We start from the raw sequence: 18,674 nt of genomic DNA, 5'->3' as shown, positions 1-18,674 counted from the left end.
CCCGTCTAGGTTTGAGAACTCCATAATCTGTTCCAAGCCTAGGTTGAGGGGTTCTCCTATTTCCTCCATGGCTGCCTCTTCTTGTTTTGGTTCCTGTACCACATGTGGTTGAGGTGGTGGTGGTTTTTGATTCATTGGTGGTGTTGGTTGCTCCTGGGCTTGTTGTGTGTTCTCCCATGGCATGAAGATAGGGTTCAATTGCGAGAGCATTTCTGGTGGGAAGAAGGACATGTCCGGGAGTAGATTCTGGGGTTGTATAGAGTTAAAGTGCGATGTCATGTTCCACTGGTTCCTCATTGCATGCACCAAGTATAGGTTCAGGGATGGTGCTAGTGGGTGTAAGATGTTGTTTAGCCATACTTGGTTTAAGTAATTGTTCATCGCGAGCCTCATCCCCTCGGTTATTAACTGTGCTAAGTAGTGCGTGTTTTGAAGGATGGCTATCGTTTCTTGACAATTGATTTGGAGGTTGAACGAGACTGCATGTCCCAGTAGCCCCATCTCCATCCATGAAAGAGGTTGATAATCCTGAGCAGGTGGTGGTTGGACGTAGATAATTGGTGGGTTCTCCATTTGTTGGGGAAAAGGCGGTAGATTTTTCATATTCTGAGTTCTGTGTTGTCTCAGAACTTGAATGAGTCTGTGTCTTCTCCTTAGGGTGGAGGGGATCCTTGGCATTTTGTATTGGTTGGTGGTTTTTATGGGTGCCACTGGCAGGCGTGATAATGGAATCACCAGTGGTACAAGGAGAATTAGTAGCTAGGGTAATGATTGAATTTTCAATTTGCATGTCATTTGAGTAGGCAAGCATTTGTTTTATAACAAGATCTTCAGTGGATATGTTTTTCATTTCGTGTTCAAGGGGTGATGCCATTTGTTTATCAAATGAGTTTCTAGTGGACGCTTGGTCGGCATGCTTAGGGGTTTTTTCTTTTAGGCCTAGATAGGGTACCTTGTCTTTGGTAATTTGGTTTATAGGGTAATTAGCTACTGAGTTTTGGTTTAATTGGTTAGTAGAGAAGGCAGGGTCATAATTAGTATAGGAGCTAATTATATTATTAGGGGGTTATGTGCATGGCATTCTTTGTAGTAGTATTGAATATTGCCACGTTAGTTCCAACGTGTCCATATTGTCCGTATGGGTATCCATGTGTTCATATGTAGAGGAAAAGGTATTTTTATTTTGATTTTCATTTTCAGTGGTTTCACTCAAAACCATTTGCTCATTTCCTAAGAGTGAGAAGTTGTTTTGGACCGGAATGGTGGTATTTTCCATAGACCAAGTTATCAGAAGCTTTTCTACTAGTATTTTCATGTTTTTTAATAGTATTGCAAGATTTGAGTATCCATATACTTTACCTGTATTGGCATTGAACTATTTAACAGTGATACCCGGGCTGTTGTGATTCTCCATTAAATTGTTGAAGCTTCTTGAATAGTTGAATTGTTCTTTGGAGATTGCTTCTTACCTTTGTTGAAAGACACTGTTTTCCACTCCCCCTCTGTATCTTCTATTATTGCGGTTGATTGATCCTTGTTTGGAGATGATTTTTCCTTATTTTCCTTCTGTACATAAGTGCACTGGCCTAATGTATGTCCCAGTCTTCCACAATTTTTGCAAAGAAAATTTTCGCCTTCATAGTGAATGTATTGTTTATGGCGACCAATGTAGATAAAAGGTTGGACGGGAAACTCCAATGGTAGTTCTACACAAAGCCTAGCATAACGACCTCCGACCGTGGTTGTTTGGTGGCTACAATTAATTTTTCTTTGGTGGCTACAACTACAAAGTTTGGCTTCCATTTCGTAATTGAGAGGTAGTGACCATTAATAAACCATTGTCCCTGATGAAGGGCCTTCTCCATATTTTCCTTATTAAATTTGATGTAGTAGTCTTCCCCTAGATCAATTAGTGAGAAAGCCTCCGTTGGACGTCACAAATCTTGGATTTTCTTTTTCAAGTAATGATGTAGTATCAATCTTTCCGTTTGTTCATAAAATTTATATTCATTATTAATACAGTGAAAGAAATTATTAGTTAAATGATTGAATTTTTATTAATAGAGATTAGTTTTACTTATCTGTTATATTAATAATAGCGTAAGAAATAAAATAAAATGATTAAAAAGGGAATTCGACTGGGAGTGCAGTTTTTAATTTACAGTCAAATTGAATAAACTAAAAATCTAATCTAAAGTTGTATAGAATAAGGGTGATAATCATTTTTCCTTGCTAGTTGCAGCAGTATGTAGTTTGGAGCACGTTGCCGGAATCTATAAGTGAGACGTTTGGTGGAAAACAAACCATTTTGCCAATTGTTCTGTTTTGCAAAAGAAATCAAATCAAATTCCGTTTTCCGAAATCAAATTATTTTCATTTTTTCAAGTTTTTGATATAAATAATCTAATTCATATACGTATTCATTTACCAATAACGTTTCTGAACATATATTCAATACTAAAAAACAGTGTAATTCCGTCCGCTATTTCCGACCGAAATCGGTCGAAAATTGATAATTTTCGACTGATTTTAATTGGTCGGAAAAATGATGATCGCAAACGTGTACCGACTGAATTTGACTGACTGTCAAACTTTAATTTCAGACCGAAATCGGTCGGAAACTACTAAATATATTTTTTTTAATTTTTAAATTTCCGACCGATTTCTATTAATTTTTTTTTTAATTTTCAATTTCTGACCGAATTCGGTCAGAAATTTTTAAAAATAATAATTTTATTTAATTAATTAATTAGTTGTAAATTGTAATAAATTATTAATTTATATAAAAAAATAAATATAAATTCATAATTTCTGACCGAATTCGGTCGGAAATTTCAAAAAATTGAAGATTTTATTTGAAATTTTCGACCGAAAATTTTGAATTTCTGAAAAAAAAAAAAAGAGATTTCCAGTCGGTTATCAAACAACACAAACCAAAACTGAAAATTAATAAACCGAACCATACCAAATTTATTTTGATATGATATTAGTAAACATTTTTAAAACCAAAACCGAAAATACAATCTTTCAAAATCGTACCAAACCGACCAATGACCTCCCCTAGTGCCTTAGGAATGCTACAGTCGCTACACGTGAGCCTACAGACGCTCCAAAAGAGAAGGTAGGACAGGTGCGAACATGATCAAGATAGCGGAATGGAGGAGAATCTACTGAAGTGATGTTTGGCATATTTCGATATGTGTTGATGTTACTTTGCCCATGTTTTAACCACTTCTTGATGTTATTTAATCTTTAAAACGCCCAACATGGTGTAATTATTGGTTTGATGACTAATTAAGTTATGTGTGACGATTTAAGGTGTTCGGAGTGCAAAATATGAAGAAAAGGTGGTTTAGCCAGAGGAAGAAGGGTTGGATGCGTCGCATCCAACCTAGGAAAACATCATCCTGCATGCAACCTTAGCAGTGAAGTTGGGCCATAGCGTCCGCCATCGCGTGCGAAACTGGGAAGTAGAAGAGAAGGCTGGATGCGTCGCGTCCACCCTCGCATGCAAAGCTGAGAAATAGAGGACAAGGTGGATGCGTCGCATCCACCTTCGCAGGCAAAAATTGAAATGGAGGACAAGGTGGATGCGTCGCATCCACCTTAGCATCAATCCCTGAAGCCGAATTGGACTAGGAATAGGAGAGCTTTGGCCCACGACTTTTGTACGCAATATATAAGCTAAAAACGCCTCTTTTAGGTTATCTAACATATTGGGAAGGGGGAAAAAGCCACGACAAAGCTGTGGAGGCCGGAATTCATCAAGTTTCATCTTTCTCCCACCAAACTTAGTAATTTTTATGTTTCTTTATATGATTTGTTGTTTGGCTACCATGGCTATGTGGAGCTAAACTTCACGTTCTAGGGTTGTGGTTCTTTTATGACTATTGTTATTCGGATATTGATTTTGACTTCTTGATTTATCATATTAGTTTATTTATTCAATCTTGCACTTAATTATTTAATTGCTTGATCACCAATTGAATATTATCTACGAATCTAGAATTGAACTCGAAGGTGGGAATTCTATATTGCATATAGGATTGAGTAGGGCAAGTTCTTGAACTCGGGCATCGGGGAACGGATTCGTGGTTAGGATAGACATATACCTAATTGCCTTGCTTGGTTGAATTACAGGAATTATAAATGCGTTCTTGTTGATTCTCACTCCATAGACATATAGGCGTTAAGTTAGCTGGAATAGGCGAGTAAGAACTCGACAGATTCTTATGAGCAATATTAACCCTGTCAACCAATAAGCTAGATAAATTAGTCGGTCGATTCAATTGAAGAATACAATAGGATTGTTAGATAGACCATAACCCTAGGTCGTTTTCATTACATTGATATCATTAAAATCTGCTCTTTCTCTGTTCAAAGTTTATTATTTATATTTTTCTTATTTAATTAGTTGGAATAAAATATTTTTAGATTTAATTCTTGTTTAAATAATTAGGATAGTCTAATTTAGTTAATAGTTAATCATAAGTCCTCGTGGGTTCGACATCCGACTTTTAGTCACTTTATTACTTGACGACCGCGTATACTTGCGTGAGTGTGTTTGGTCGCAACAAGTTTTTGGCGCCGTTGCCGGGGACTTAGAAATTAGCTACGTGACTAAGTTAAGCTTTTATTAGATATTTGTTTTCAAGTTTTAATTTTCAGTTTGCCTGGTTTGTGTCAACGCAGGGTCTTCTCTCGAATGCAGAGGAGTAGAAGTGCAAACAACCTCATTCCTCTTGATCCAGAAATCGAACGAACACTACATAGAGTGAGAAGGGAACACGAAGCTAGAACGAGAATAGAAAGAGAGTTGGACATCGCAGTCCAACCACAGCCAATAGATATGGCAGGCAATGAAGAGCGTCCGGTAATTGAAGCCGCAAGGCCCAATCTTGCGAATATGACTCAGGCTATTGTGAAGCCTGATATCACTGGGCATTTTGAACTCAAACAGTACATGGTACAGCTGATTCAGTCCACAGGACAATATGTGGGTCTATCTCATGAGGACCCGCAGAGGCATATTCAGAACTTCTTGGAAATCACGGACACTTACAATTATCCGAACGTCTCCAAGGACTATGTCAGGCTGACACTATTCCCTTTTTCACTGTTGGGGGAAGCTAAAGAATGGTTGCAAAAGGAGCCCGCGAACTCTATCCACACTTGGGATGATCTAGCAAGGAAATTCCTGATCAAGTTTTTCCCAACTAAGAAGACAAAGTCGCTGAGGAGCCAAATTCTTGGGTTCCAACAACGGGATGGCGAGACACTTCGTCAAGCTTGGGAAAGATACAAGAAGCTACTCAGAGACTGCCCGCATCATTGTCAAACTGATGAGGTATTGGGTCACACTTTTGTTGATGGGTTAGATGAAGCATCAAAGATGAATCTTGACTCAGCTTGTGGGGGTAGTTGCATGGCAAGACCGTATAGTGAAATACAACTCTTGCTAAATAATTTCACTGCTAATGACCATAATTGGCAAGGAGAGGGGGATTCACGAAGGGGAATTAAACAGAAGGCCGCCGGTTTGATTGAGCTTGATGACTTTTCCGCCATGAGAGCCGATATAGCAAAATTGGCAAATCAGATGAATAGAATGACAACACAACAAATGCAACATGTACAGCAGATGTCTATTTGTTGCGAACTATGCGGAGACAGTCATATGATTGACATGTGCCCCACGAATCCTGAATCTATATACTATGTGGGGCAACAAAACAGAGGTCCTATGAATCAACATGCGCAATATGGGAACACTTACAACCCAAACTGGAGGAATTATCCTAACTTCTCATGGGGCGGAAGTCAACAGAATCAGTATAGGCCTCAAGGGAATTTTACTCAACCTCAGAAGCCACCCCAACAAATGGAAGAAAGTACGAATGACTTGCTGAAAAAGTTGTTACTAGACAATCAATAGCTCAGGACCGATTTCAGAAATCTTGAGAGGCAAATGGGGCAGTTAGCAGCAAACCAAAATACTAGACCTACAGGCTCACTCCCCAGTGATACAGAGAAGAACCCTCAAATTAATGCAGTTACACTTAGAAACGGGAGGGAACTAGAGGAAGTGCCAAGGAAGATAAAAGAAAAACCTATACCTGGGGGGGAGTTGACACCTAAGGCAACACAAGAGTCAAAGGAAGATGATGCAAGTTCAGAGCGAATGGAGGTTACAAGGCCACCACCACCTTTCCCCCAAAGATTGCAGAAAAGGAATGACGATCGCATGTTCAACAAATTTCTCTCCATGTTGAGTCAGGTTCAATTAAATATTCCATTAGTGGATGTACTTCGTGAAATTCCAAAGTACGCTAAGTACATAAAAGACATAGTGGCTCATAAGAGGAAATTGACTGAGTTCGAGACGGTTGCACTTACTGAGGAGTGCACATCAAGGGTCCAAAACAAGCTTCCCAAAAGCTTAAGGACCCTGGCAGCTTCACCATTCCAGTACAAATCGGTAATATTAACGTGGGACGTGCTCTGTGTGATTTGGGTGCAAGCATAAATCTGATGCCTTTATCCTTGTTTAAGCAATTAGGTCTGGGAGCTCCGAGACCAACCACCGTGATGTTGCAATTAGCTGATAGGTCCATAGCCTACCCCGAAGGAGTGATTGAAGATGTGCTGCTGCAAATTGGAAAATTCATCTTCCCAGCTGACTTCATTATTCTAGACTTCGAGGCTGATGAACAAGTTCCAATCATATTGGGACGACCTCTCTTGGCTACTGGCGATGCAATAATTAAAGTGAGAGAAGGGAAAATGATTATGAGAGTGGACAACGAGGAAGCAGTCTTCAATGTCTACAAAGCAATCCAACTCCCCCGCCACTATGAGGAGCTCTCTATGATATCTGTGGTGGAGGTGGATGAGAAACTTCTTGACACGAGTGTATATCTAGGCGACTGTTTAGAAAAAGCAATCATGATGTTTGATAGCTTGGAGATGGATGATGAGGTTGAGGAGATGATGCATATCCTAGATACATCATGTGGTTACATGCAAGGAATAATCCCGTTTGAGCCCCTGAATAGGCCAAGTGGCCCCCCACCAAAGCCGTCAATTGAAAAAGCTCCAAATTTGGAACTTAAACCCCTACCCCCTCACCTTCAATATGCTTATTTGGGAAGTTCTGACACTTTACCTGTTATTATTTCTGCTCACTTGTCTAAATTACAGGAAGAAAAGCTATTAAGGGTGCTACGTGAGCACAAGCGAGCAATTGGGTGGACAATGTCTGACATTAAAGGCATTAGTCCAGCTTTCTGCATGCACAAAATCCTCATGGAGGACGGACACAAGCCAAGTGTAGAACACCAACGCCGACTAAATCCAATCATGAAAGAAGTGGTAAGAAAAGAAGTGATTAAGTGGCTTGATGCAGGTATTGTATTTCCAATCTCTGATAGTAAATGGGTAAGCCCCGTTCAATGTGTGCCGAAGAAAGGGGGATAACCGTAGTAGTTAATGAAAATAATGACTTAATTCCTACAAGAACTGTAACTGGATGGAGAATTTGCATAGATTACAGAAAACTGAACAATGCCACCCGGAAAGACCACTTTCCCCTTCCTTTTATTGACCAAATGCTTGATAGATTAGCTGGCCAGGAATACTACTGTTTCCTGGACGGTTATTCGGGGTATAATCAGATTGCTATAGCCCCAGAAGACCAAGAGAAAACTACATTTACATGTCCTTATGGCACGTATGCGTTCAAGAGAATGCCCTTCGGTCTTTGTAATGCACCTGCGACTTTTCAAAGGTATATGATGGCTATTTTCACTGACATGGTTGAAAGATATGTAGAAGTATTCATGGACGATTTTTCTGTGTTTGGATGTTCTTTTGATAGTTGTTTGATGAACCTTGATAAAGTGCTAGCTAGGTGTGAAGAGACGAACTTGGTGCTAAACTGGGAAAAGTGCCATTTCATGGTACGTGAAGGTATAGTTTTGGGGCACAAGGTTTCAAAAGATGGTCTACAGGTGGATAAAGCAAAGGTGGAGACGATCGAAAAATTGCCCCCGCCGACATCCATCAAAGGCATTCGCAGTTTCTTGGGTCATGCAGGTTTTTATCGTCGTTTCATTAAAGATTTTTCGAAAATTTCTTCCCCTTTGTGCAGGCTTCTAGAGAAAGATGTTACCTTCAAGTTTGATAATGCATGTCTGAAAGCATTTGAGGAGCTGAAGGGAAGATTGGTGACTGCACCAATTATCATTGGCCCCGATTGGGCACAACCATTTGAGTTGATGTGCGATGCAAGTGACATAGCAATTGGAGCGGTGTTGGGGCAAAGGAGGGATAAAATCTTTCACTCCATTTATTATGCAAGCAAAACTATGAATCCAGCTCAGATGAATTATACAGTGACTGAAAAGGAGTTGCTTGCAGTGGTGTGGGCGTTTGACAAGTTCAGATCCTATCTAGTGGGAACCAAAGTCATCGTCTACACAGATCATTCAGCTATCAGATACCTATTTGAAAAGAAAGACGCCAAGCCGAGGCTGATTCGTTGGGTCCTCCTCTTGCAAGAATTTGACTTAGAGATCCGAGATCGAAAAGGGACAGAAAATCAAGTGGCCGATCATTTGTCCAGATTAGAAAGTCGGGACCATGTAGCTGAAGGAGGGTCAATTAAAGAAACATTTCCGGATGAGCAAATATTAGCAATCACCTCAGGTGAAGCCCCATGGTATGCAGATTATGTGAATTTTATCGCAAGTGGGGTGACGCCACTAGAATGGACAGCTGACAATAGAAGAAGATTCCTACATGATGTAAGGTTCTACGTGTGGGATGAGCCATTCCTATATAGGCAGTGTGCAGATCAGTTGGTGAGAAGGTGTGTTCCTGAGGAAGAGATGAAGGCTATACTACATGACTGCCATGCGTCACCATATGGAGGTCATCACGGCGGGGATAGAACCGCCCAAAAAGTGCTACAATCAGGTTTTTATTGGCCAAAATTGTTTAAGGATGCACATGCCTTCGTTAAAAATTGTGATAGATGCCAAAGAACTGGAACTATCACGAGGAAGCACGAGATGCCCTTGCAAAATATACTGGCGGTAGAACTTTTTGATGTTTGGGGGATTGATTTTATGGGACCATTCCCATATTCTAACGGACACAGATACATCTTGGTGGCGGTCGACTATGTTTCTAAGTGGGTAGAGGCCATAGCTCTTCCTACTAACGACGCAAAGGTTGTGGTAGGCTTTGTAAAGAAGCACATCTTCACACGTTTTGGGACCCCAAGAGTGTTGATAAGCGACGGGGGAACTCACTTTTGTAACAAACTGCTGAATAATATTCTTGCAAAATACGGAGTCAAGCACAAAGTTTCCACTGCCTATCATCCCCAAACGAGTGGTCAAGTAGAAGTTTCCAACAGAGAGGTCAAGCAGATTTTGGAAAAGACAGTAAGTATGAATAGAAAGGACTGGGCCGGGAAGCTGGATGACGCATTATGGGCATATCGCACTGCGTACAAGACCCCAATAGGCACTTCTCCGTACAGGTTGGTTTATGGGAAGGCCTGCCATCTGCCCGTCGAGCTTGAACACAAAGCATATTGGGCGATTAAAAAGCTAAATATGGAGATGGACTTGGCCGGTGAGAAGAGATTGCTACAACTCAACGAGCTTGATGAGTTTCGATTGCATGCGTATGAAAATGCCAAATTGTATAAAGAGAAGACCAAAAGATGGCATGATAAGCATATCCAACATCGTGAGTTTGAACCAGGTCAAGAAATTCTACTGTTTAATTCAAGGCTAAAGCTTTTTCCAGGAAAGCTTAAATCTCGATGGTCGGGTCCGTTTGAAGTGGTTAGTGTGAAACCTCATGGTGCGATAGAATTGTGTGATAAGGGGTCCAATACGACATTCTTGGTAAATGGCCAAAGAGTAAAACACTATTGGGGTGGTGACATTGCACGTCATAAGACCACAATGGATTTAGTGGAGGCATGAAGAACATGTTGCGTCGTGCCGCGACGTTAAATCAGGCGCTTCTTGGGAGGCCACCCAAGTTAGTTAGTTTATTTTTATTTTTATTTTTAAATTTTTTTTCTTTTTGTAGGACATAGATCTTATTCAAAAAAATAAAAAATAAAACTAAAAAGTTCCCCAGATATGAGAAAACGAGGCGGATGCGTCGCGTCCCCCTCAGCAAAAAAAAAAAAAATTTTTTTGACGGGCCAATTGCTCAAGGCAGTGAAGTCTGCCTATCGCGCCCGTGTCGCGTCCGAAAATTTTTGAAGGAAGACAAGGGGATGCGTCGCGTCAAAGCTCGCACGCACAGGTAAGTAATATATATTTTAACACATCTTAAGATAACGTATTCGAAAAAAACGTTTCTTGCGACGCATCCACTCGTCTCTTTTTGGCGACGCCTACGAACGCAGAACAGAATTCTCTCATCGAAATTGTAACGCATACAAACGCAATAAGCTCAAACGTGACAGGTACGCATCATCCTCTTGGTTCTTCCGTTGGCTTCTCTCCTAATTCGTCTCTCCTCCCTCCTTCAATGGTAGCAACAAGTAGGTTTTGCAATTTCAAAATTTTTTAGGGCTGTCGTTCTTGGTAGTTGTAATGGTTGCGAGATGATAAACTATAATTCCCTTCATCTCGTCCAACTTTGGGAGGGTAGTTGCATTGCTCAACTGATAGAATGAACTAGGCACACTTGTTGCATACCACATGTTCGACGAATTGTCCCTGAGGAAAATTTAGGCGTCGGTGAAGTCTGAGTAACCGAGCAACATTGGTGTATGCTTGAGAATAAGTGTGGGGTCGAGTAAGGGGCTATGTGAAATTGAATTTTTGAAGAGAGTTATCACATACTTGCTGAAAGTCATGAGCTACAATTCCATGAAGTAGTGAATGGCATGACTTTACGAATAAATTGAAGTCTGCAAGCTGTTGCAATTGCTTTCAAGCTGAACTTCGCTGTTTTCATCTGCTAATTGTTGAATTCTTTGCATTGCAGGTACTTAGATTCGTAAAATGACAGCAGTGAGTAAACCATCCAAGCAACAAGACAAAGATGGTAACAAGCAACCGCCCAAAAAGCCTACCGGAAGGGCAGCGGGCGGTCCAAATCCACAGAAAAAAAGGAAGCGGACGGAGAAGGAAATGGAACTGCTGCCTAGGCAGTTAAGTGATGATTCAGAGCAAGAGGAGGAGGAAACATTAGTCAGGAGGACAGTGAAGAAGGGTATTACACCAAGCAAAGGAATAGAGATAAGAGAGCCTGTGACATACCAAAGAAAAGCTTCGAAAATGAGTGATCCGACTGATAAAGGGAAGGAGAAGATTACTACAGAATCTGAATCCGATTCCGATTCGGACAATGACCACCTACATGTCAACATGAGTGATGAAGACGAGGGTGAACCCATAGACCGAGTTGATTGGGAGAAATACTTTGTTAATGAGAAGGCATTCCGAGCCTATAAGAAGATACTGGTTTCAAAGAAGTATATTCCGGAAAAGCCGATAAACATCGGACCACTTAAGACAAAGTACTCAGAGTTTCTAAAGTCAATTCGAGAGGTGCAAAAATGGGGAGCCATTCTGAAAGGTCACGGCAAAGCCAACCTCACCATTGTTAGAGAGCTCTACGCCAATTGGCGTCACGCAAGGGGAAACATTGTGCGAGTAAGAGGGGTAGATATTAATGTGTCAGCTGAAGCTCTGAATAACTTCTTAAGGGTGCCACACACACTTACAGACAGGTTTGACGCCATATGCAAAACACCAGATTATGCACACATTAAGTCTGTCCTATGCCCTACCAGGAAGGATGCAGAATGGAAGCATGGGAGTATGGAGTACCACTCTATAGCCAAGGAATTCATGAGTGCGTTAGCACGTGTGGCTCTAAATTTCATTTGTAACCGCCTGCTGCCATGCCAACATAAAACTGATGTCCCTCGTTACCGCGCACTCGTATTATATGCTTTATTAGAGGGGATACCACTCAACTTCGGAGCCATCATGCATGATCAAATGCAGCGAACCAGGATGAATTACAAGTGGAGGCTGTTCTTTGCTAATACCCTAACGGCTTTTTTAACAGAGATGGGAGTACTATGGGACAAGGAGAATGACGACATTGAGGCTAAAGCTCCAGGACCATATGATGTCACTCATGTTCTAGAGCCGAACAAGGGAAGGTCTTCTAAGCTCACCATTCAACAATTATTTGAGCATATGCAAGCAGATATGCAAGAGAACAGGGCTGAGCTGATAGCGACTCGTGTCGAGTTGAGTGCCACCAGGGATGAGTTGAGACAGACTCGTGCGGATCTAAGCCGAGTTCAGACCGAGCAGGCCACGATGATGAAGGAGATATCATTACTCCTCAGAGCTCTGGTTCAATGTGCAGGTACAGACATCTCCCAGCTGATTGCATCATCCACTGCCGGACCATCCACTCCTGTTCCTCCCATAGTCACTGAGGCTCCACTCAACAGGCCTACTGAGGTCGCTGTAACACCTGATACAGAATCCGCACCAGTTGTTGATGATAGGAATGCTATGGATGCAGACGCTCCTCCACAGACTGCGGATGAGCCCTCCACCTTGACTTGAGGGAGTTCTTCTCACCCTACTTTACCTTGTTTGTGTGCGTTGGGGACAACGCACAGTCCTAAGTGTGGGGTGGGGGTGATTCATGTTTTGATGTATGGATGAATGTACTAAAATATTCACTGGATTAATGGCATAAAATAGCAGTAAATTCATCTATATGGAGTAACTATCAGTTTATCTATCAGTTTATCATTATTATAAAAAAATAAAAAAATAAAAAAATAAAATAAAATAAATATATATATATATATATATATATATATATAGTATCTTTGTAGATAGTAATAATCCCCTGTGGTTTTTCTTTGTGCCTCGGTTCTTTTCCATGGGATGTAGTTTGAACCGGGTAATTTTGTTTTCTTTTTAGAGTAGAGTAGGAATGTAGGGAATAAAAGGAGGAAGAATGATGAACCTAGGTGACCTTGACTTGGTTGATAATGGCATATTTAGGCTTTTACATATGTAATATCTTCCCTTCTCACTCTGAAATTATTGATGATGCCTTGTTAAAATGGATAGCATGTTTTGTGGCGCCTATTTCTCATTTTCTTGACTTGTGTTCACTTTGCGCTTAATGCTTAATATCTCGTTGCTCCGTGAATACTTGCATTGTTTGAGAGTCGGAATGTGACCGTCCTTAATGAGTCATGTGCCATGTGTGGTAAGGTTTTTGTGTAGTCCATGTAGTGTACTTGTGTCTAGAACTTGCCCGGTATGTGAGTTGAAGCGAAATTTTAGGTGATGCTCGGTTTGAAAAATGATTTTAGGCTTTCTTTGATCTTTTTGAGCTTATTGCTTATCACAAATAAAATCTATCCCTAGTTAAACCTTTTGAGCCTGTAGACCTTTTATTTGGTACCCACATTACAAGCCTATACCCTTTTTATTCTTAATTGACATTGTTTTGATCCTTTTACCTCTTAAAGCACTTTAATTGTTAGATGAGCGCTAAAAGAAGTAAGAAGGGACTAAGTGTGGGGTGACTTTTGAGTGGAACCAATGAAAGAAAGAAGGGTGCACTTATTTTGTAAAATAATACACCACTAGCGGAAAGTGAAAAAAAAAAAAAAGGGCAAAGAAAAATATAAATGAATAAATTGTTGTCTTGTTCTTGCTAGTGGGTATGAATTAAAGTAGTGCTTAAAGAAAGAGGAAATATTGTTTGAAGTGATATTATTGGTGAAATTGAAAGGGTGTTGAAGAATTCGCGCTTAAGTTATTTGATGATGTGTTAAAGTGCTTAGGAGGGTGAATCACTATTCCTTAAATATATCCTACCCGTCCCTTAGCCCACATTACAACCATGAAAAAGTCCTAATTGATTTTAGATCGAGCGAGCTTACATTAGTAGAGATTTACATTAAGGGCAAGCCTATGGTACCAACTACATGCATGTGACTTCTTTTGTGAGAGTGAGCGATTTTCTTTGTGAGCATGAGATTCGAATGTGTGGATTGATTCTACTCTCTCTGCTTTTGTTGTGAGGGCACATGATTTCACTAGGGATAGGTAACGTTATTAGACTTCTCTATGATGTTGGTTGTTCAAGCCATGAGTGCATTGTGACATTGAGTCGGTTTTTGAGGTTAGGATTGTTGTGAGCATGTTGTCTTTGTTCGAATATGTTTAAAGAAGGGCATAAGAAAAGGGAAGTGTGTTGATGCATAGTCTAGAGCCTAATTGTAGCAAATAACCATGGTCATAGATGTAGTGTGCTTTGAATGATAAGAGCTTAATTTTATTTTGTTTACTATAGTGATGGTTTGTTCGAGGACGAACAAAGGTTTAAGTGTGGGGTAGTGATGTTTGGCATATTTCGATATGTGTTGATGTTACTTTGCCCATGTTTTAACCACTTCTTGATGTTATTTAATCTTTAAAACGCCCAACATGGTGTAATTATTGGTTTGATGACTAATTAAGTTATGTGTGACGATTTAAGGTGTTCGGAGTGCAAAATATGAAGAAAAGGTGGTTTAGCCAGAGGAAGAAGGGTTGGATGCGTCGCATCCAACCTAGGAAAACATCATCCTGCATGCAACCTTAGCAGTGAAGTTGGGCCATAGCGTTCGCCATCGCGTGCGAAACTGGGAAGTAGAAGAGAAGGCTGGATGCGTCGCGTCCACCCTCGCATGCAAAGCTGAGAAATAGAGGACAAGGTGGATGCGTCGCATCCACCTTCGCAGGCAAAAATTGAAATGGAGGACAAGGTGGATGCGTCGCATCCACCTTAGCATCAATCCCTGAAGCCGAATTAGACTAGGAATAGGAGAGCTTTGGCCCACGACTTTTGTACGCAATATATAAGCTAAAAACGCCTCTTTTAGGTTATCTAACATATTGGGAAGGGAGAAAAAGCCACGAAAAAGCTGTGGAGGCCGGAATTCATCAAGTTTCATCTTTCTCCCACCAAACTTAGTAATTTTTATGTTTCTTTATATGATTTGTTGTTTGGCTACCATGTCTATGTGGAGCTAAACTTCACGTTCTAGGGTTGTGGTTCTTTCATGACTATTGTTATTCGGATATTGATTTTGACTTCTTGATTTATCATATTAGTTTATTTATTCAATCTTGCACTTAATTATTTAATTGCTTGATCACCAATTGAATATTATCTACGAATCTAGAATTGAACTCGAAAGTGAGAATTCTATATTGCATATAGGATTGAGTAGGGCAAGTTCTTGAACTCGGGCATCGGGGAACGGATTCGTGGTTAGGATAGACATATACCTAATTGCCTTGCTTGGTTGAATTACAGGAATTATAAATGCGTTCTTGTTGATTCTCACTCCATAGACATATAGGCGTTAAGTTAGCTGGAATAGGCGAGTAAGAACTCGACAGATTCTTATGAGCAATATTAACCCTGTCAACCAATAAGCTAGATAAATTAGTCGGTCGATTCAATTGAAGAATACAATAGGATTGTTAGATAGACCATAACCCTAGGTCGTTTTCATTACATTGATATCATTAAAATCTGCTCTTTCTCTGTTCAAAGTTTATTATTTATATTTTTCTTATTTAATTAGTTGGAATAAAATATTTTTAGATTTAATTCTTGTTTAGATAATTAGGATAGTCTAATTTAGTTAATAGTTAATCATAAGTCCTCGTGGGTTCGACATCCGACTTTTAGTCACTTTATTACTCGACGACCGCGTATACTTGCGTGAGTATGTTTGGTCGCAACATGAAGCTTCTCGGTCCGTTAATATTTTCACTTACTGGTGCATATGTTCTAGGATGGTACTGCCTCCACTTACATACTTAAGAGTCCATCACTGAAATAAAATTAAACATCACCTTCAGAATACCATTTACTAGGCTGCACAAAGTGATTCCATTTAATACAATAGAACAGGCCGGGGTACACATAAAAAAAGATGGGCTATTGAGGAGTGGGGTATTTTAGGGACAATGTAACATTCATAAAAAGCACCATTTCATGCAGAATGCAGTCATGGACAGAACAAAGATCGCATATTTACTCAGTTATGTGGGATTGCATTTCATCCACAAAAAAGTGCTCTAAATAGATTAAAATTTTAAATGGTGTTAATATGTTTTCACTCCAGAAACTACCATAATCACCATATATCTTACATTTCCTGATTTTTCCACATAGTCATGGACAGAACAAAAGTAAAAATTACCGACAAAAAAACAAGCAAAAAGGTTGCAAAAACTATCACATATGAAGGAAAAACGGATATTTCAGCTAACACACATAGAGAGACATACTGTTTGTACTAGAATACTATATGAAGGACTTAATAGGAATTATGCACCCTATAAAAGTCCCCTTTTATGCTAATGTCAATTTAGAATAACATTTTCCTTTGCATAAAAAGGAAGTTAGAACTTCTCATAGTCATATTTTACCAAATTTCTATATTTGCAATAAAAATTTGAGTTTTCAAACAAATAGAAGTCACTTAAGGAAGGAAAATCAGCAGCTAAATGGTAAATCTATGACACAAAATATTACCTTATGTATATATATAGCATCCTTGTATTGACAATGTCTTCCTATATATGGCGTTACTATGTGTGTGCATGTATGTTCTTGAAACATTAATTGTTCTTTTATTCTTTCAAGCTGAGGAAACAAATCATATCAAAGATTACATTCTCAGTAATTATTGATCAACTGGCATTTTGCTTTTCTTCTAATATTCCAAACTAATTTGATATTTTTACCTGTGCCGGTTTTAGAATAATATTATAATCAATTTATGAAACTAATTAAAAGCTTAAATCTTTGTAAAGCCAATCAACTATGATCTTAAAATAGAATTGAAAGAACATCGGAAGCGGGACTACGGGAGAACTTCAATTAGCTCTTGTATACACTAGCACATCCAAAATTTAGATATACACTCATAACTTCAATTACCTACAAACAAAAACTTTTCGTTGGCTGTGAACCTAAGGGAGGGGAACTGCAACTATACACTCATAACTTGGTGGATAGTAATTTCCAGACATCCAAAACTGTACAAGGGGGTCGACTTTAATCATCATGGATATAGAACCAGTGTCCGTGCAGGTGACAGACACTCAAACAACAACGATAACAATTTTCTCAATTCCAAGCTAGTAGTAGCCAGCCACACATATCCTTGCTATCCATATAGCTCCATTAAACTCATCTCAATCCAATATTTTAAAATTTAGGTTCTCTATCACTACAAGTTATCTATTTTTTCTATTGGAATAGAAATCTCTAACAACTGGATAATCATTAAGTTTCTTTGGACAGAAAATTACAGAAGAAATGAGGAAAATCGTTGATTCTTATAAAGAATTTACCTGACAAAAGTTTACATCTGAAGCCCAAATAACCCCTTTTGATTTCTAATGATAGCAGAACAGTAGTGGACGACCAAATAAAGGTCTAGAATGAGGAATGGAGCTCAGCTACTCAACAATCGGCAACAGCAACAACAAATAGCCCCTTAAGAACTCGATTTGACATTGAAAACCAACTGGATTCGTCCAACAAATCGGCAGATAACGAGATATTTCTCAAAACCCCTGGTTTTTCAAATCTTTTTCTTTGTTTGTGAAGCTAATTTGAGGAGGAAGGTGGAATCAGGTGGCCGCTTGAGAGAAAAGAAGAAGAAGAAGAGGAAAGAGGCGGCGTTTTTCTGGTTGTAAAAGGGAGGGGGTCGCCATTCTTCTTCAGCCAGAGAGAATTTAGGGTGTCTTAGGGTTTTTTCTAGAAGGGGTGGGTTCCCTCTTCTTAGATTGGGGGAATTATGGACGTTTAAGGGAATGGGAAAGGTAAATCGACGTAGTTTTGCAACCATACTATGTCGTTTGTTGTTCAGGCCTTAAAGGCATTTAAATCCTAAATTAAAACCTAACTTAAATCTAATTAGCAAAATTAAAATGTGACCATTTTTTATGGATTTTTTTCTATAATTTTAAAAATAGAGTTCGCAATTGCTTTCTACTATCATATTTGACAGAATATTTTATGAGACGAAAGTGGACTTATAAGTTTAGAAAGGCTAAAAGAAATATAAAAGATTAAGTAAAAATCAAAGTAATAAAAGTAGCGTTGCCCTGTGATAATAATGATAATATATAAAGGAGTCAAGACATATATTCACAAGTAAGTTACTATTCGTATTCCCAAATTATCTCTATTGGTCTCATAGTTTCCTTATTTATGAAAGATATACTTTTTTTTATATACTAAATATTTTTTTTAAAATTCATCAAATACAGATATAGCTATTTAATACAGTATCAGGAAATTTTGGGCCCCCCCAAATGTGGAGCCTCAAGCAGTTGCTTGAGTGGCTTAACCATTGAACCGCCCCTATATATATACTAAGTGTATAATATATAAGTTATATTCGATATATATATAAGATGTATATATAGTATAGTATAATATATATATACTAAGTGTATAGTATAATATATATATACTATATAACATTAGCTATATTAAGATGTATGTATATATATATATATATAGTATAGTATAGTGTGTGTGTGTGTGTGTGTGTGTGTGTATATATA

General features: G+C 39.1%; 1 long non-coding RNA gene across 1 annotated transcript; it reads right to left on the bottom strand.

The window, feature by feature from the left end:
- Positions 1-2,916: 2,916 nt before the first annotated feature.
- Positions 2,917-17,875, bottom strand: LOC138891554 (uncharacterized). The gene is made up of 3 exons (XR_011407876.1): positions 17,451-17,875; positions 15,829-15,919; positions 2,917-3,170 (listed from the first exon to the last, which is right to left on the bottom strand). It is a non-coding gene; the product is annotated as an uncharacterized lncRNA (long non-coding RNA).
- Positions 17,876-18,674: the final 799 nt, after the last annotated feature.

This window comes from Nicotiana tomentosiformis, chromosome 5 (genome assembly GCF_000390325.3).
Source record: "Nicotiana tomentosiformis chromosome 5, ASM39032v3, whole genome shotgun sequence".
Lineage (NCBI taxonomy): Eukaryota > Viridiplantae > Streptophyta > Magnoliopsida > Solanales > Solanaceae > Nicotiana > Nicotiana tomentosiformis.
Note: the sequence above shows the minus strand (reverse complement) of the source record. Positions and strands in the feature narration are given on the sequence as shown.